The sequence below is a fragment of the Haematobia irritans genome, chromosome 3, assembly GCF_050003625.1.
Source record: "Haematobia irritans isolate KBUSLIRL chromosome 3, ASM5000362v1, whole genome shotgun sequence".
Lineage (NCBI taxonomy): Eukaryota > Metazoa > Arthropoda > Insecta > Diptera > Muscidae > Haematobia > Haematobia irritans.
Window position 1 is genome coordinate 158686975 of NC_134399.1, and position 20647 is coordinate 158707621.

At 34.8% G+C, this 20647-nt stretch overlaps 1 protein-coding gene across 2 annotated transcripts in view; it reads right to left on the minus strand.

The window, feature by feature from the left end:
• LOC142230175 (uncharacterized) overlaps positions 1-20647 on the minus strand; it is a 436700-nt gene that overhangs the window by 137379 nt on the left and 278674 nt on the right. For both annotated transcript variants that reach the window (XM_075300813.1, XM_075300812.1), the window contains exon 5: positions 862-976. The gene's annotated coding sequence lies outside the window, so the exon portion shown is untranslated. The remainder of the gene's footprint in view (positions 1-861; positions 977-20647) is intronic.

Here is a 20647-nt window from a genome sequence, read left to right on the forward strand (position 1 = left end):
AATCAAAGAAGACTGCCAATGTAACCTTAAGTTTCCTTCCAACAAGATTTAATTGAAACAAAAATTCTACGGCGAGCTACATTCAAATATTAAGTTCCATTAAACTCAACTTTTCAGCAGAAACATACACAACTTTGTGATACTATTTTTACAAAAAGGTTTAAATACTACGAGTTCGAGAACTAGTACGGAAGGTATACCGCCACAGAAGCAATAGGATTTTCTGTGTCTGCGCCCGGGTTTAAAATAATGGTCTTTGGTATACAATGTAGACATTTTCAATATTTCGACAAGTTGTCATTTGTTTTTGAAATATGGAACTTTCCTATAAGCCACCAATTCAATCCTTTCAATATTTCCCATTGCCATTGTATACGATTTTGTATTTCTTCACATACTATATTTTCAATTAATTGTCAAGAAGTAATCAAAACCAATGTAAATTGAGAAAATTTGCATTTACACATTTTTCAAAATATTTTTCTTTCTACACTTCTCGACATCTTGAACATGATATTACTCTAATATAAGGAAATTATAAATTCAATGAACATCATTTTAAAGCACACTTAAAATGACAAATACTCAACACTCCTATTACCCTTCCACTGTGGGCCCTTAATCAATAGTATTCACATCACAATCAGTCAGATTCAGAGCAATCCACAACCCCATTACGAATGAATAAATTAGCTAAGAATTTTTAACAAAATGAAAATATTTACATTTACAATTCTTTACCCAGAAACGATGATGAGGATGATGATGATGGGATGAGGATGATGATGATTGGAACGACTACAATAAGTGTTGGCGATGACAACTCTTTTCTTTTTTTTTTTGCCTCTTGTCTTCACTTACATAAATCTAAATTAGATTTTCCATTAAGTGAGCCCAGTTGTATTTCATTGTTCGAGACATACAGCTAGCCTGTGGCTCCTTATGCTTACCCAGTATCAGTTGTATTTGTAGGATTCTAAAAGTAGAAGAATATTAAAACGGAATGTAGTTATTGTTGTTTGCAATTTGACAGAAAAGAAAATGGAAAATTATGATAATAAACATAAATGACAACCATTCTGTTTGTTTTACCCTTTTACATTTTTTGTTTTTTATTCTTGAATGCTTGATTAGCTACAATAAGCAAATATTCAATGATGTAAATTAATATAAATATTACAGGGCAGCTAAGATCAATGCAGAAATTATTGAACAAGCTTTAAGGCAAAAACGTAGCATTTTATACCCTCCACCATAGGATGGGGGGTATATTAACTTTGTCATTCCGTTTGTAACATAACACATTGAAATATTGCTCAAAGACCCCATAAAGTATATATAATCTGGGTCGTGGTGAAATTCTGAGTCGATCTAAGCATATCCGTCCGTCCGTCTGTTGAAATCACGCTAACTTCCGAACGAAACAAGCTATCGACTTGAAAGTTGGCACAAGTAGTTGTTATTGATGTAGGTCGGATGGTATTGAAAATGGGCCATATCGGCCCACTAATACGGATAGCCCCCATATAAACCGATCCCCAGATTTGGCTTGCGGAGCCTCTAAGAGGAGCAAATTTTATCCGATCCGGCTGAAATTTTGTGCATAGAGCCTCTTGCAGGAACAAAATACATCCGATCCAGTTGAAATTTGGTATGTGGTGTTATTATATGATCTCTAACAACCATGCAAATATTGGTCCATATCGGTCAATAATTATAAAGGCTGATACGGTCAAAATTTGGTCAAGGGAAAACGCGTGTAAATCGGTGAAATCGTTTATTTAAAAAATCAAATTAAATTTCTTTTTCAAGTTCAATTAGTATAAAATTCGGAAAAATATTCAGTTAGGCTTTCGCTTTTCCAAATCCGAATTGCCGGGCCTCACGCTTGACACCTGCCATCAGATTTTGTAAAGCCACCTTGTCCACCTTCTTCGCCGCAGAAAGCCAGTTTGCCTTGAACTACTGCTCGTCCTTAGCAGTTTCTTTTGGTCTTCTTTAGGTTCCGCTTGACAATAGCCCAGTATTTCTCAATTGGGCGGAGCTCTGGCGTGTTGGGAGGGTTCTTGTCCTTGGGAACCACCTGCACGTTGTTGGCGGCGTACCACTCCATGGCCTTTTTACGGTAATGGCAAGATGCCTAATCCGGCCAAAACAGTACGGAACAACCGTGTTTCTTCAGGAAAGGCAGCAGACGTTTATTCAAACACTCTTTCACGTAAATTTCTTGGTTGACAGTCCCGGAAGCTATGAAAATGCTGCTTTTCAAGCCACAGGTACAGATGGCTTGACAAACCAGATATTTCTTTCCGAACATTGACAGTTTTATGTGCTTGAAAATATCTGCTACCTTTCCCCTTCCTTTTGCCGTATAAAACTCCTGTCCCGGAAGCTGCTTGTAGTCGGCTTTGACGTAGGTTTCGTCGTCCATTACCACGCAGTCAAACTTCGTCAGCATCGTCGTGTACAGCCTCCGGGATCGCGCTTTGGCCATCGTATTTTGTTTATCATCGCGATTTGGAGTCACTAGCTTCTTGTAAGTCGATAGTCCGGCTCGTTTTTTGGCTCGATGCACGGTTGTAGACGATACACCCAGCTTATTTGCGGCATCTCGGAGAGAGAGGTTAGGGTTTCGCTTGAAACTACCGGCAACTCTCTTTGTCGTCTCAGCGGCTTCCGGTTTTCGATTTCCCCCCGATCCAGACTTCCTGGCTGTCGACAAACGTTCCCCAAATACTTTAATTACATTTGTAGCGGTTGATTTGGCAACTTTTAGCGATTTTGCCAGCTTTGCGTGCGAGTAGATCGGATTTTTGCGATGAGCGAGCAAAATTTTGATACGCTGCTCTTCGGCATGTTGACAACTGAAGAGTGAATTCCAAAATCAAAATAGGAGCAACATTCTACACACACACACACACCTTCAAAATGAGGGGTGTTCAGGTTTTTTTAAATGCAAAATTGAAAAAAATACGTCAAGTTTATATTGACCAAATTTTGACCGTATCACCCTTTATATAGCCCCCATATAAACCGTTCCCCAGATTTGATCTCCGGAGCCTCTTGGAGAAGCAAAATTCATCCGATCCGGTTGAAATTAGGAACGTGGTGTTAGTATATGGTCTATAACAACCATGCCAAAATTGGTCCATAACGGTCTATAGTTATATATAGCCGATCCCCAATCACACAAAAATTGGTCCATATCGGTTCATAATCATGGTTACCACTCGAGCCAAAAATAATCTACCAAAATTTTATTTCTATAGAAAATTTTGTCAACATTTTTGTTTTATAGAAAATTTTGTCAAAATTTTATTTCTATAGAAAATTTTGTCATAATTTTATTTCTATAAAAAAATTTTGTCAAAATTTTATTTCTATACAAAATTTTGTCCAAATTTAACTTCTATAGAAAATGTTATTTCTATAGAAAATTTTGTCAAAATTGTATTTCGTTTTGGTTGTTATTGTTGGCTTCTCTTCAATCGTTATTGTTGTTTTTTTTTTTTGATCTCAGCGTAAAGCCATGCATTGACTAAACTACAAGTGTAGCTTAACCAACAGAGGAAAAGTATGCTTGTCAAATTTATTTGGGCAAAGCCCTATAGACTGCAAGATGGTTGGATGTACAGCTGTTTCGGAATTACCACATTCCTCATCAGCATCCTCTACTTGCAGCAAAACTATCAACCAATTATCAGAATAAATTCGGGTAATTCACTTGATGAGGAATGTGGTAATTCCGAAACGTGTGTCCATCCAACCATCTTGCAATCTATAGGGCTTTGCCCAAATAAATTTGACAAACATTATTTTCCTCTGTTGGTTAAGCTACACTTGTAGTTTAGTCAATGCATGGCTTTAAGCTGAGATCAAAAAAAAAAAAAAACTACCTTGCAATTTAGAAGACGGTGTTAGGAAGTTTTAAGATACCTTGCCATCTGCAAATGTTACCGCAACCCAAGTAATTCGATTGTGGATGACAGTATTCACTAGAAGTTTCTACGCAATCCATGGTGGAGGGTACATAAGCTTCGTCCTGGCCGTACTTAGGGTCGTATATACTTGTTTTAGTTGAAATGTCTTCAATCATAAAAATGATAGTATCAATCGCAGTTTTAATTGGACATAAAAAAATACTTGATTAAAAGATTAATTGACTTCATTTCAATTAATTCTTTAATTGATTCAATTAAAAATTTAATTGATTTTAATTTAACAATATTCAATCATTGACTTAATTAATTTAATATTTTTATCGTGTTTAAAAACTTATTATATCAAGTAATTTAATAATTGAAAAACTTTTCGACTTCCATCAACTTTTTAATTGGAAATATTTTGGTGATATTTTTTCTGTGAAACCTTTGTATAAAGAACCCATTAAATTTGAAGGCTTTGAAATGGTATCGAACATGTTGATCCAGAAAGTTGTGCGGGGCACAATATAGTCGGCCTCGCCCGACTTTAGGCTTTCCTTACTTGTTTAGCATTATTTTAAAGCTGATTTAGGGTTGAATTACACACCATGCGTCAATCCGTGCGTTGATGGAAGGGTTGATTTTTTCTGTTAGGTTAGGTTAGGTTAGGTTAGGTGGCAGCCCGATGTATCAGGCTCAATTAGACTATTCAGTCCATTGTGATACCACATTGGTGAACATTTCTGTTAGCGGCTGACTATTCGAGCTTTTGATTTCAAAGAGAAATTTCAACTCTTCAATCATCGGACGCATTGTACGCATTGAACACATGGTATGTAATTCTACCTTTAGCTTTAACACTTTTTAGATCTGGTCATTTTTTTATAACATCAAAGGACTGAAAAAAACCAGAAAATTTATGAAGGTCATAAATATCAAAGCAGTTTCTTATTTTATGCTAATACTTTCGATATTGATTTGGCTTTTAAATTAAAACAAATATTAATAGTACTTTGTACTAGGAAAAAACCCGAAATTATCCGTTTTTATACTTACCACCACAAGACGGTGATGGCGGTTTAACAAGTTTTTCATTCTGTTTGTAACAAGGATGAAGAAATTCTAAGATCTTATAACGATGTCTGTTTAATCAGGATACAATCTTTAATTCAAGAGCAAATCGTGTTGACATTTTGCATTAGCTCGTCTCATGTACATACACAGTCTCACACAAGTTTACATACGATTAAATAATTTATATTTTCATTAAATAATCAAATTTTAAAAAATATGCATATATATCCTTTCGTTTTAATAAATTAATTTGAAAATCAAAGTAATTGTTAATTTTCAAGAAGATTTTTTTGGTATGGGTTATAAACAACAACAAGAAATATGTTTAGTTAAGAGGTACAAAACTCAGGGGTATGTAAACTTATGTGAGACTGTGTATGTATTCCCTCTCTTTCGCTCTCCCTCTCTTTGATGTTTCTAAACATATATATGTTCATACGAAATTTCTAAGTTAATATATATTTAGATCCAAACATTAGATCTGAGAAACATAATATATTCTAACAAACAAACATTTTTATCTCATATTGACTAATATAACACTGTTCTTCAAAAACACTATCCAGATATTTCCAAAATACTCATAATAAACAGTTTAGCGCTCATTTCACACAAAAAGAATCTGGTTCAATCACGAAATTAATTGATCCAATTTTTTAATTCAATTGTCTTCAATCACAAATATGATAGTATCAATTCAAAACTTAATTGATACTATTAATTTTTGTGATAAATTTTTGTTCCAATTAAACAATGTTTTGAATCAATTAAACCTTTAATGGAATATTTATTTGGAAAAATTTTCGTGAAATTTTTTTCTGTGTTTGGTTAAATCTTTGCTTAGTGTGACCATGCCCTAAGTAATACTATTCTCATTATTAGTACAATGACTTTATTACTGAATGCCTCCAAGGTATTTATATCCTTTCCATAGTGCTATTACACGTTAAGATTTACTAAGAATTCCCATTACTAGCCGGCTTAAGACGATGATTATGGAACATCTCTAGTGTGGCTGATACCGTTGTGGCATGACAATACCCAATTGCGTGATAAAAATGGATAAATGGAAGAAATGCTATTAAATGATAACTAAATTGTTATGACCATGATTGGTAATCCTTTGGGACACATTAGGCCAAAGATTCCAATGAACTTTGCAAAACATCCAGCCCAACTGATCCGTATTGAGGAGTCACTATGTAATAAAATAGTTAATTGGTAGCGACTGGGATGATGAGAGTGTGGGAGTTCTTCACGCACAAATTACACACAACAAAGAGCTTATAGAAGTACTTAGATGTTGTCGGCCTTGGCGTGTCTTTATTGTTGCGTCTCGAATAACACCTGTTAAGACACTCAATCACTATGACCCATACTTTCTCAATCAATAACTGGATTCTAGCTAGGAATTTTGAGTTTACCTTTCCGTTTGGCCTCGAAAAACCGAAAAAAATGAAAATCCTTTTGTTTCTTCTATGGTGTGAGGCCTTTTAATGATAGGTGGAGATTGGTGCGACGTGATTGGCATTTTCAACAACATTGGAATCCAACATTAACGGCTGCAATGTCAGAAGGAAAGGAATTTTCCGTTTGTTTTGTGTGAACAAATAAGAAAGCCACTTTGTATTGTCAAGGAGGCAAACAATACCACATATTGTGTGGTATATCGTATAATGGTAATTTGCACGATATTTACTGATTTTTTTGTTAACACAGAAACATCAACGAGGGTTGCCTTGTATTGTTCTTTAGAACATTTCCCACTAAGGTGTACACAATTTTACATGCGTTTGAACTAATCCCCAGCAAAAAAAAATCGTTGCCAAAAAAGCAGTGAAAATGTTCTTTTTGGATCCGGAAGTGGTATAAAATTGACGCAGAAGCGATGATTTTAACATAGGACGGAAGTCCTCCATTTCAGTATTTTGGATGTGAATTAAGAAGTTTTGTGATAAATATTTTGACAAATAAACGATTTATTTATTTTTTTTTATAATTGTTTATGCATTCTAACGTTTGACTTCAATAATTTTCAAAAATTCCCAATCTATTTTTGAATGGATAATGCATTTTTTCGACAAAATTTTAATAATTTGTGCCATTTTATTAATTCTTAACAGTTTTGAAACAAAAAAAGTTAAAATTACCCATTAACAAGTATATACGAAATTAAGTTCGGCCGGGCCGAATCTTAAATACCCACCACCATGAATCAAAAAATATAATTTTTTCGTTAGAAAACTTTCGTCATGAAAATACATGTATAGAATTTCAGGTGGATTTGATGACAGATACTCTCCCAAGCAAAAATATATACCAACATGGAAATCGGGAGACTTGTCACATGGGAGCTATACCAAAACATGGACCGATCCCCACCATATTTGCTACATCTATTTACGGACCGAAAATACCTTCAAATTTTGAATTTCCCGAAAATCGGATAAAAATTGCGGTGTCTCGAAGTCAAATCGGAAGATAATAATTGGGATGTCTACACACTTAAGACGTCAAATCTGGAGATCAATATATATGAGGTAAATACGAAGACATGGACCGATACACAATATTTTCGGAACACCTATTTGTGGTCCCAAAATATTTGAAATTTCCAATTTCAAACAAATTGGATAAAAATTAAGGATACTAGAAGCCCAAGAAATGAAATCGGGAGATCGGTCTATATGGGGGCTATACCAAAACATGGACTGATACTCACCATTTTTGACACACTTCTTTATGGTCCTAACAAACCTCTAGATTTTCAATTTCAGGCAAATTGGATAAAAACTACGGTTTCTAGAAGCCCAAGAATTAAAATCAAGAGATCGATCTATATGGGAGCTATACCAAAACAAGGACCGATACTCACCATTTTTGGCACACCTCTTTATAGTCATAAAATACCTTCAAATATCTAATTTCAGGCGACTTGGATAAAAACTATGGTTTTTATAAGCCCAAGACCCCAAATCGGGATGTCGGTTTATGGGGACTATATAAAAACTTGAACCAATATAGCCCATCGTCGAACTTGACCTGCCTGCAGACAAAAGACGAGTTTGCGAAAAATTTCAGGACAATTGCTTCATTATTGAAGACTGTAGCGTGATTACAACAGACAGACAGACGGACATGGTTATATCGTTTAGAATACTTTATATAGCCGGAAATCAATATTTCGATGTGTTATAAATGGAATGACAAACTTATTATACTCCCGTTATCATTCTATGGTGATGGGTAGAAAAAATATGAAAAAATCGAGTTATAAAAAATTTATAAAAAAAAAAATTAATTAAACGAACTTCCTCTGTAGCTAAACTAAAGAACATCTTTAGGAGGACATGTTTGGTAGTGCTTTTAAAGTTGTGCCTTTAGAAGAACTTCCATTTTATGTTGGGTTGTAATGTCACTTTTGCCACTCTGATTGGTGTAAGTATCTCCAAAACATGCATTCTCAACGCATCTACCCCTTCTTCAGGTATCACAAATCGTTGACCTCTAATTGTATTTTTTACGTACGGAAATAAACAGAAGTCAGTTGGTGCCAAGTCACGACTAACTATACGACGGATGATCCATCAAATCGATGTGTGAGAGCTCGCATTGTCGCGGTGAAATGAGATCCGTCTGCGGTGGTTGGTTTTTCTGATTTCTTGGAAGACACCGGGCAAACAAATTGTTGTGCCACTCAGAATTGACTATTCTGCACTGAAAAAATGCATGGTACTGATTCCGAGCCAAAGAAGCGCATAATACAAGTTAGGATATTTTTAAGACAAAATTCTCTTTTAAATTTGGTTTTGCGTACTTGCTTCTAGGAAGCTAATTTTAATTTTCAGTTTTTTTCAGTTTTTTTTCTTCATATGCTATCAAAGTCCTATAAAAGCGAGTTACCGACAACTTTATTTTCCAAATTAAGACTCGATTTCCAGTCGAAATTATACTATGTTTCAAGTAAAAAACGTCTTTAAAATAAAGTGTTGAAAAACATGTCCTATATTTAAACGATTTTTTTTTTGTTGCCAAGATGCAAAAAGACAACACATTTAAAGACAATTTCATTAAATTTAAAAAATTTTTCTAAATTATTAAAGTCAAGTTGACCTTAGCCCAAAAATTTTTTCATTCATGTTATGATACCCATTTCCAAGTCAAATCACTTAATTATAAGGACAATACGACTTCATTGAAAAGTTTATCGGCTTTTGAACAAGGAAAAAAAACGTTGTATTAGAGAAATGCGTCTTCTATGCTAAGTAAAATTTGCATTCCTATTTTAAGGACAAGAAATCTTTGGCCTCACGACAATATTTTTTTCAGTTTGCGTTATTCTAGTAGTAAAATCGCAACATGTCCAGTTTTATTTCTGACAAACGGGACTTGCTTGGAAATTCCTCGTGCGCGAACAACTTTTGTTGCTTTTCACTTTTGGACTCATACACGTTGTTTAAGTTCAAATGCCGTTTTTTTAGCTTTGTTCAGTCATATAATCATTTTCAAGTGTAATCCCTCCGTTAGGATTTGTCTATGCCTTTTTCTGCCTTTCGGTACGAAAATAAGGACATTTTCTAACGTCAAATGTCATCAACCCCCGCCTTTCGGCATCCAAGCTTTTTGTCATGCTCTTTGAGACTCTCTCGCTTCTACGAAGGTAAATATTGTTTGACGAACAATAATTTATTAAATAAAGCCCATACATTTTGGTTCAAATTCTAAACCAGTGCCTTTTTATTTCTTTTCTACTTTTATGCCACGCATTCATTGGTCCATTCGAGCCGAATATTAATTGGAAAGAATTAATTCGCTCTTTTTATTTCTTCCTCGAAGGCAAAGGCTACGCCAATCAACAACAACAACAACAAACGATCGACGATCACCATCCTCTACGAGGCATTTTCAATTTATTACACAAATATTTTTATTATCAACAACCAAGGTATGTACTTTCAGTGATAATTAAAAAGTGAGCATATCCTTCGGTGTAAATATAAATAAAACAGAAATTAAACACTCGCCTACGGTCGCTTTACAACTCGTATTTTATATCGGTTGTACATTAAATCTCTACGAGAAAAAATTAAATTATCCGTCGGTCTTTAATACCCGGTTACATTCTCATTAAAGTGTTGAAAAGTGCGTTTAATTCCACTTTGTTTTCATCCAAATATTCAACGTCAAAGTTGCATTTAATTTTCGCTGTATTTTGTCATTTGTTTGCGTATACATTGTTGTGTTTTTCTTTTGGTTTTTTGATCTTCGATCTGCATAGAAAAAACAAAAACAATTGCATTGGTTGTAAGCATTGGTTTGCCAATAGGCATCAATAGTAAAGTGTTATACAGTTGCCGTTCAACTTGCTATACACACGTACGCACACAGGTGTTACATCCAACATACGTTCGAACTGCATACACGTTGGTTTATTAGCGTGGGTCGCTTACGGCGCGAAATTATAAAAATAATTTTTTGCAGGTTCAATTGAGAAAAGTATTTATTGTTGATTCCTACGGATATCGGTCGTTTACTATTATCGTTCGTGTTACGTGGTAGTGTACCCTACGGTCGGTCGATACAAACAATAAAATAACAGTATTTATTATATATTATATTATCGTAATACTGACATATTTGAGTTTCCACGAAACTTTTTTATTTATATATTATTGTTGTTGTTGGACCTTACTGTTTCGTAGTGTGCATCTTACAGTCCGTGCACCCTACAATCGGTCAAGTTGACATTTTACAATTTATAGTTCACGACTTTTCATTGTCTTGTAATTTTTCCATTTGGCAAGTGATATTCACGATACACTTGCACAAATTTTGTGTATCTACGTACACTGGGAGAAATTTTGGATAATATATACACTGAGAGAAACTCTCTCGTAATATATAAAGTTTTCAATTTTTTCGATAATTCGCCACGCAAAAATTATTCTTTGTATTCTACGATACACTGAAAATATTTTTTGTATTCACGATACACTTGCAAAAATCTTTTGGAACACAGGGTACACTGGGAAAATATTGTAATATTTTCCAAATAAAGATTTTGCATATATTTCGCCACGCGAAAAAGGGTTTCTTGTATTTACGATACACTGGAAGAAACTTTACGTGTTTTCATACACTTGGAGAAATTTTTCGCCAATTTTTACAAAAAGTTAAAATACTTATAATTTACCTTGCAGAGCTAATTTTAGCTGGTATTTCCAATACACTGTGAGGAAATTGGTGTATCGACGATACACTGTAAAAAATTGGTTGTACTCCGTACACTGTGAGAAATTTTCTGATCTCATTTTTTGTGTTGTTGTGGTAATCACGTTACCTTACTCACATTTTTAGTACTTTCGGTACACTGCGAAAAATATTGTGTGTTGACGATACAACTTTCGCATACACTGAGAGGAATAACTGCGTTTTCATTTGTTCGACGACAAATCGAAGTAGCTTTTTGGATCGATTTATACTCTTTCCGATAGTTTTGGACATCACGTGTCAATTTTTTCGCCCTTTAATTTTGACAGTACTTGGTCATAATGACTACTACACCACTGACTGCTTTCACAAGAGCAACTGACGCAGTAGTCCGATTTGAAACGAAGTTTCACAGTTTGCGAGACGATGATTTAACCGCCTATAGACTAGAATGTCATGGTTCCGAGGCTAAGTCTTTGTGGGAAAAAGTTAAGAGCTTATTCGACGAATGTCTTGACTTTGTGTCCACACAGAGCAACGCAACCGAGGCAGTCGCCGCTGCTGACAGCAAATATGACGTGGCTTATAATTGTTATCTGAATGTCATGGAGTCGATTCAACGTAAATTGGAGGAACTACGTGCACCATCTAAGCATTCTGCTAAATCGTCTCGGTTGGAGGACCAAACATTACTTTTGAATGTTTCTCATAGGTCCGATGACTCACACAGTTCTTCCGTTAGCTCTAGGGGAGACAATAGTTCCTCCCACAGTCTCAATCTGCCGCCTTGTGATATAGATGTTTTTGACGGCGATTTTCTCAATTGGCCGACATTTAGAGATTTCTTCACAGCGGTATACATTAACAATAGCCGACTTAGCGATATTGAAAAATTGTGTCATTTACTCAAGAAAACCAGTGGTGAAGCTCGCGATGTGGTTTCGAAGTTTTCGCTCACGCATAGAAGCTTCGCTCTTGCGTGGAAGGCGCTAAAGGGTACTTATGATAATACCCGCCTCTTGGTGAACCACCAACTCAAATTATTATTTGATTTGCCAGTCTTGGAGTCTGAGACCAGTTCAGGACTGAAGAAACTACAACGTGGTATCTCGACATGCATTTCGACAATGTCCATCTACGATGTGGCCACTGACGATTGGGATCCCATCCTCGTCTTTTTATGCCTTCAGAGGTTGCCGAAATGTACTGTTACACTTTGGGAACAGAGTATTAAGGACAAGTCTGCTTTGTCTTCTTGGTCAGATTTGGACTTCTTTCTCACGGAAAGAATCCAGACATTGACATGTCTTCGCGATATCCGCGGCATTGACGCCAGGCCTCCGGCCAACAAAAGAATTCGCTCGCATTTCACGAATGCGAAAACGACTCGTTCCCCATCAAGTACGCCTCCTTCCTCCCAATCCTCTCCTGACAGATTATGCGTTCTCTGTCGACGACATCATCACCTCAGAACGTGTTCTAGGTTTCATAATCTTTCAGTTCGTGAGAGGATGAATATTGTTAAGCGCCATCGGTGTTGCATGAATTGTCTGTCCCGCAGACATATTGCAGCTAATTGCCCCAGCGCGTATGATTGCGGTAAATGTGGTAGAAGACACCACACTCTTTTGCATAGAGAAACATCAACTGGTCCCAGGACTGCTCCTATCGTTCCCGCGCCAGTTTCACGGAATCCCGTACCGGTGTCATTGGATGCCAATGAACCTTCTACATCGACAGGCATTGTGTCGGGGACGTCGAGTAGACAGGTATTCCATACTTCACGTACTGGAAATGTATTATTAGGGACTGCAATGGTGAATATCGTTCACCAGGGTATCACGTATCCTGCTAGAGCCTTAATAGATCCCGCTTCGGAATCATCCTTTATTACGGAAGGATTGCGGAACCGACTTGGACTGAGTACGTCTTCGACTTCGGCTACAATTTCTGGTGTGAATCAAAGTGTTTCGATCACGTCGAGAGAACTTTGTTCACTTTGCATTGGTACCCCACTAGACGAGTCGCTCCTACTGGAGACTACAGCGTACGTTCTTCCGAACATTTCCGGCAACCTGCCATCTTTTTCTCTAAATCGTGACATTGTGTCTAGCATGCCAAATCTACGTTTGGCTGACCCCAATTTATTTGTTTGTCGTCCTGTTGACCTTCTGTTGGGCGCGGATCTTTATCCGAAAATTTTGTTGGACGGTACGAGAACGAATATTTTGGGATCATTACTAGCGCAAAACACAGTCTTCGGCTGGGTTGTCACGGGTCCTATCCCTTCTTCGAATATTTCAGTCTACACGACTACTGTGGACCTCTCCGAGGGAACTAGTCTTGACGAGACACGTCTCCGCACTTTGGGAACTAGAAGGACTTCCCCGACGTCCTCTCTTATCTGATTCAGATAAGCTTTGCGGGTAAAATTATGAAAAGACAAACCGACGGGATTCTGAGTGAAGATACTCTTCATCTCAAAACTTATTTCTCCGGACAAATCAGAAATCAAGGACGGGTTGCCTGACACACTTTCTTCGAAATGAGGCATTCTTCTTGTGAAAACCATGAATTAAGACGATTCACCACGACTTTGTCCGGGGGTATATATGGTTATACCATATGGGGCCAGTTTAGGTTACGCCTACGAATGAGGAGAAGACAATTTAACTTCGATTGGTTTTCACTGCCTTGAATGACATTTTTACACGTCGGTCCGACTCAACAATCAGACTTGTTTCTCCTCGTTTTGAGTTGGAGGTTGTATAAATTCGTATACAATTGCGATATCACACAGATGTATACAGACATATATATGTTGACCCGTTCTAGATTTTTCATCATTGAATACAACTACGATATTCTCTGCAAATACTATCCAGGACTTTTTATTTAATTAAACAGTGACTTTGACATATTTTACCATTGGCTGACGGCACGGAGAATGAGTTTCCTCTTTATGCATACGTCCTACGGAGGTGCATGTACGTTGACGACGTATTGACGGGGTACCATAATTTGGGTGATGCGCCTGGGTCAAGGGGCAATACACGCCATGAGTTTGAGCTTGTCCTATAGTACGCTATTTATCACGGTTATATTTACAAAACTGTCTGCTTTTCTACGAAAGCGGTAACTTTACATGCTACTTTTGATTTGTCCACGACATTCTCGACGAGAACTATTACTCCCCACTACGTGGAAATTATGTCGTATTCGCGATGTTCATCCGGGTACTAACGGTCGTCGTTTGTTCAAATGGATTACATCCTTGTCTTTTAGGGAGTTAACATAGGTCTATCTGTCGCGTTATGCTCGCGTCCTCCCTAGTTTTTGTTACGTGAAAAATCTTTGGGTTGATGGCCGCGTTCGAATCGCAATAGATCGGACTACAAGTTGTAAGGCGACCTACGGTTTCTGGTCACCCTGACCATTATGTTAATTTGGTTTTCCGTTCCGAAATCTTTCTATATTTTCATAGATAGAAAACATAGCAAAGATGGCTGCTACCCTTCCAGAGTCTGAGGACGACGTCCCCATGTTGGATGAGGAACGGGAGATTAATTCTAGCATCGCACCCCTTGCCGATGAACATACCATCAGTACGACTACTGATTCTGCCATTCTGGCCGACAATGTTGCAACAGCAACCAATAAAAAACCGTTGACGACGGCTTCTGGGGTTCCTCCAGGAGAATTGTTTGTGGCTTCGCCACCCCATATCACACTTGGGTGTAAGGTAGTCTTCAACTGCCTTCTGACTTTACGAGTCCTCGACACCCGGCTCTTCCGAGTCAAATTTTTTAAAAAAATTTTTAATAACAACGATCGGGCTTGACGAGTCCATTTACGATCGCGTGCTTAACGAGCACATTTGTAAATAATATGTTTTGGAAAAAATGAAACATGAATTGGACACCATAACAAGAGAAAAAAAAAGAATTGAACTAAAATAAAATGCTCTTTTTTGTAAACTGAAATGTACATCCTGTATACTTTCATTATGTAACATGTAAATATTATTTAACTTATTTTTAAATTTTGCAACATGGCTGGATGTTGCAAGGCGGGCGGCAATGTTTAAGTTCAAATGCCGTTTTTTTAGCTTTGTTCAGTCATATAATCATTTTCAAGTGTAATCCCTCCGTTAGGATTTGTCTATGCCTTTTTCTGCCTTTCGGTACGAAAATAAGGACATTTTCTAACGTCAAATGTCATCAACCCCCGCCTTTCGGCATCCAAGCTTTTTGTCATGCTCTTTGAGACTCTCTCGCTTCTACGAAGGTAAATATTGTTTGACGAACAATAATTTATTAAATAAAGCCCATACATTTTGGTTCAAATTCTAAACCAGTGCCTTTTTATTTCTTTTCTACTTTTATGCCACGCATTCACACGTAAATCCTTCATTCATCACCTGTCACGATGTCATATACGTGTTTAAAAGAACTGCGAATCTACCAAATTTAAAAAGAATCTTTTTTAAAGTTTTTGATCAATTTTTTTGTTAGTTAAAAAATTTTTGAATTAATGAATGATCCTCCTATAATTGGATGTATAAATAATCCTTGAACTGTAAATTAGTCAAATTTTAAATTTTTTTAAAATTTTAGCTTGCAAAAATTAAAATGTTCAAAGAAATTAAGTTTTGTCAAACTTTTTTTTTCTATAGAAAATTTTGTCAAAATGTTATCCCCCATATTGAAAAAAGTTAAATTGAACTTTAAACCTACTTTTCCAAATTCCTTAGATAATCTGTTTATAAAGTATTATGATATGGATATATTTCTATACAAAATGTTGTCAATATTTTATTTCTATGCAAAATTTTGTCAAAATTGTATTTCTATACCAAACTTTGTTAAAATTACATCCCTATAGAAAATTTTGTCAATATTTTATTTCTGTACAAAACATTGTCCATTTTTTTTGTAGAAGATTCTGTAAACATTTTATTACTATAAGAGATTTTGTCAAAATTTTATTTCTATAGAAAATTTTATTTCTATAGAAAATTTTATCGAAAATTTTATTTCTATAGAAAATTTTATCAAAACTTTTTTTTTTTTTATAGAATATTTTGCCATAACTTTATTTCTATATTTTTGGTTCATCGCCACAAATCTACCAAATTTAAAAATACCTTTTTTTTGGAAGTTTTTGATCAACTTTTTGTTAGTTAAGCTACAATTTGTTGGGTGTATAAGTATTTCTTGAATTGTAAATTCGTCGAACTTTAAACATTTTAAATTTTAGCTTGTACGGGACTACATCTGAAAAAAGGAAGAACTTAATCACAACAAAAAAAAAATTAAATTGTTCAAAGAAATTCAGTTTTATCAAAATTTTTAGGCAGTAGCCGACTATCAAACCTTTTTTCGGAAGGTTCAAGTGTGGTTAATTGTTGGGTTTAATGAACTGCCTGAATTTATTCTGATAATTGGTTGATAGTTTTGCTGCAAGAAGAGGATGCTGATGAGGAATGTGGTAATTCAGAAACAGCTGTACATCCGACCATCTTGCTGTCAATAGGGCTTTGCCCAAATAAATTTGACAAGCATATTTTCCTCTCTTGGTTAAGTCAATGCATGGTTTTAAGCTGAAATCAAAAGCAAAATTTTCTTTCCATAGAAAATTTCGTGAAAATTTTATTTCTATAGAAAATTTCGTGAAAGTGTTATTGGTATAAAAAATTTTGTCAAAATTTTATACCCCAAAAAAGTTAAAAGGAAATTTAAACCTACTTTTCTAAATTCCTTCAATGAGCTGTTTATAAAGTATTATGAATATGGGTATATTTCTATACAAAATGTTATCAAAATTTTATTTCTGTACAAAACTTTGTTAAAATTTCATTCCTATAGAAAATTTTCTCAAAATTTTATTTCAATATAAAATTTTGTTAAAATTTTATTTCTATAGAAAATTTTGTCAAAATTTTATTTCTAGACAAAATTTTGCCAAAATTTTATTTCTATAGAAAGTTTTTGACTAAATTTTATTTCTATAGAAACAATTTTTTTCCTATAGAAAATTTTGTCAAAATTTTATTTCAATTGAAAATTTTGTTAAAATTTTATTTCTATGGAAAATGTTGTCAAAATCTTTTTTATACTGAAAATTTTGTCAAAATTTTATTTCTACGGAAGCTGTTGTCAAAATTGTATTTCTATAGAAATTTTATTTCTATAGAAAGTTTTTGACTAAATTTTATTTCTATAGAAACCATTTTTATACCCTCCACCATAGGATGGGGGGTATATTAACTTTGTCATTCCGTTTGTAACACATCGAAATATTGCTCTAAGACCCCATAAAGTATATATATTCTGGGTCGTGGTGAAATTCTGAGTCGATCTGAGCATGTCCGTCCGTCCGTCCGTCCGTCCGTCCGTCCGATTGTTGAAATCACGCTAGCTTCCGAACGAAACAAGCTATCGACTTGAAACTTGGCACAAGTAGTTGTTATTGATGTAGGTCGGATGGTATTGCAAATGGGCCATATCGGTCCACTTTTACGTATAGCCCCCATATAAACGGACCCCCAAATTTGGCTTGCGAGGCCTCTAAGAGAAGCAAATTTCATCCGATCCGGCTGAAATTTGGTACATGGTGTTAGTATATGGTCTCCAACAACCATGCAAAAATTGGTCAAAATCGATTCTCAATTATATATAGCCCCCATATAAACCGATCCCCCGATTTGGCTTGCGAGGCCTCTAAGAGAAGCAAATTTCATCCGATCCGGCTGAAATTTGGTACATGGTGTTAGTATATGGTCTCTAACAACCATGCAAAAATTGGTTGACATCGGTCCATAATTATATATAGCCCCCATATAAACCGATCCCCAGATTTGACCTCCAGAGCCCCTTGGAAGAGCAAAATTCTTCCCATTCGGTTGAAATTTGGTACGTGATGTTAGCATATGGTATCCAACAACCATGCAGGAATTGGTTCCTATCAGCCCATAATTATATATATCTCCCATATAAACCGATCCCCAGATTTGACCTCCGGTGCCTTTAGGAGAAGCAAAATTCATCCGATCTGCTTGAAATTTGGTACGTGGTGATCGTATATGATATTTAACAACCATGCCAAAAGTGGTCCATATCAGTCCATAAGCATATATTGCCCCATATAAACCGATCCCGAGATTTGGTTTTGGAGCCTCTTGGAGGAGCAAATTTCATCCGAGTCAGTTGAAATTTGGTACATTGTGCTAGTATATGGTCGTTAACAACCATGCCATATCGGTCTATAGTTATATATATATCCCTCAAATAAAGCGATTTCCAATCAAACAAAAATTGGTCCATATCAAATTCATAATTGTATATAGCCCCAATATAAGCGACCCCCATATTTCAATTCTGGCTCTCTACGTACTGTGCAAAAAGTCCATATCGATTCGTAATTATTTGTAGACTTAACTATACATAACTTTTTTGTCTAATATATACCACGTATGGACTAACTCACAATTTAGAAAACGATGTTAAGAAGTTTTAAGATACCACAACCCAAGTATTTCGATTGTGGATGACAGTCTTTCGTAGAAGTTTCTACGCAATCCATGGTGGAGGGTACATAAGATTCGGCCTGGCCGAACTTACGGCCGTATACACTTGTTTTCCTATAGAAAATTTTGTCAGTAGAGGATGCTGATGAGGAATGTGGTAATTCCGAAACGTGCGTCCATCCAACAATCTTGCAGTCTATAGGGCTTTGCCCAAATAAATTTGACAAACATTCTTTTCCTCTGTTGGTTAAGCTACTCTTGTAGTTTAGTCAATGTATGGTTTTAAGCTGAAATAAAAAACAACAACAATGTCAAAATTTTATTTCAATTGAAAATTTTGTTAAAATTTTATTTCTATGGAAAATGTTGTCAAAATCTTTTTTATACTGAAAATTTTGTCAAAATTTTATGTCTACGGAAGCTGTTGTCAAAATTTTATTTCTATAGAAAATTTTGTCAAACATTTCAATAGAAATATCATTTTGACAAAATTTTCAATATAAATAAGATTTTGACAACATTTTCCTTAGAAATAAAATTTGGACAAAAGTTTCCATAGAAATAAAATTTTGACAAAATTTTCTATAGAAATAAAATTTTGACAACAGCTTCCGTAGAAATAAAATTTTGACAAAATTTTCAGTATAAAAAAGATTTTGACAACATTTTCCATAGAAATAAAATATTGACAAAATTTTCTATAGAAATAAAATTTTGACAATAGCTTCCGTAGAAATAAAATTTTGACAATATTTTCTATAGAAATAAAATTTTGACAACAGCTTCCGTAGAAATAAAATTGTGATAAAATTTTCAGTATAAAAAAGATTTTGACAACATTTTCCATAGAAATAAAATATTGACAAAATTTTCTATAGAAATAAAATTTTGACAATAGCTTCCGTAGAAATAAAATTTTGACAATATTTTCAATAACATAGAAATATTATTTTGACAACATTTTCCATTGAAATAAAATTGACACAAAATTTTCCCTAGAAATAAAATTTTGGCAAAGATATCTATAAAAATAAAACGTTGACTAAATATTCTATAGAAATAAAATTTTGACAACATTTTTTATAAGAATAACTTTTGACGAAATTTTCTATAGGTATAAAATTTTGAAAAAAATCTATAGAAACATTTTGATTTTGAAAGAAATCGGTTCAGAGTTAGACATACCTTCGGAATGTATCTTATATGATCCCATATGCCAAAATTTTATACTGATTTGCTTCAAATTTTGCACACGAAGTACAATTAATAATATCGTCCACTTTGCCAAATTTTGTCGAAAATATTACTAAAATCGTAATTGTATTTACAAATTACGTTGTTAGCTCAAATTTAAACATAATTTAATAGTATTAACACGAAAATTAATTGATATTTTATTTGTGTGAATATAGCCCCTTGTCCAAAACAAATATGCTTTGAACATTTACAAATAATTTACAAATTACGTTGTTAGCTCAAATTTAAACATAATTTTAATAGTATTAACACGAAAATTAATTGATATTTTATTTGTGTGAATATAGCCCCTTGTCCAAAACAAATATGCTTTGAACATGGGATCTCTGAGGGGTTCCAATTAAAACAAATACATATGGAACAAATACGTCGTATGAACTTAAATATCTCTAGATATCACTGATCTCTAGAATAGTGTTTACACTTGACTTTATTACTTTCCCTTTCCTCTCATGAATGGAAAGAGAAAAGATCAATATGAACCAGTGAAGCTAAGAAACCCTTATGTGTGTATTCTAGATATAAGATTTTGTTCAATAAAATAAATAGTATTCATTTGGAACTCAACGAGAAAATATTGATTTGGGATTTCAAATGGAGCCCACTGCAATTGTTGTCAATGACAATTTATTGTATACCCCCCATATATACGTTT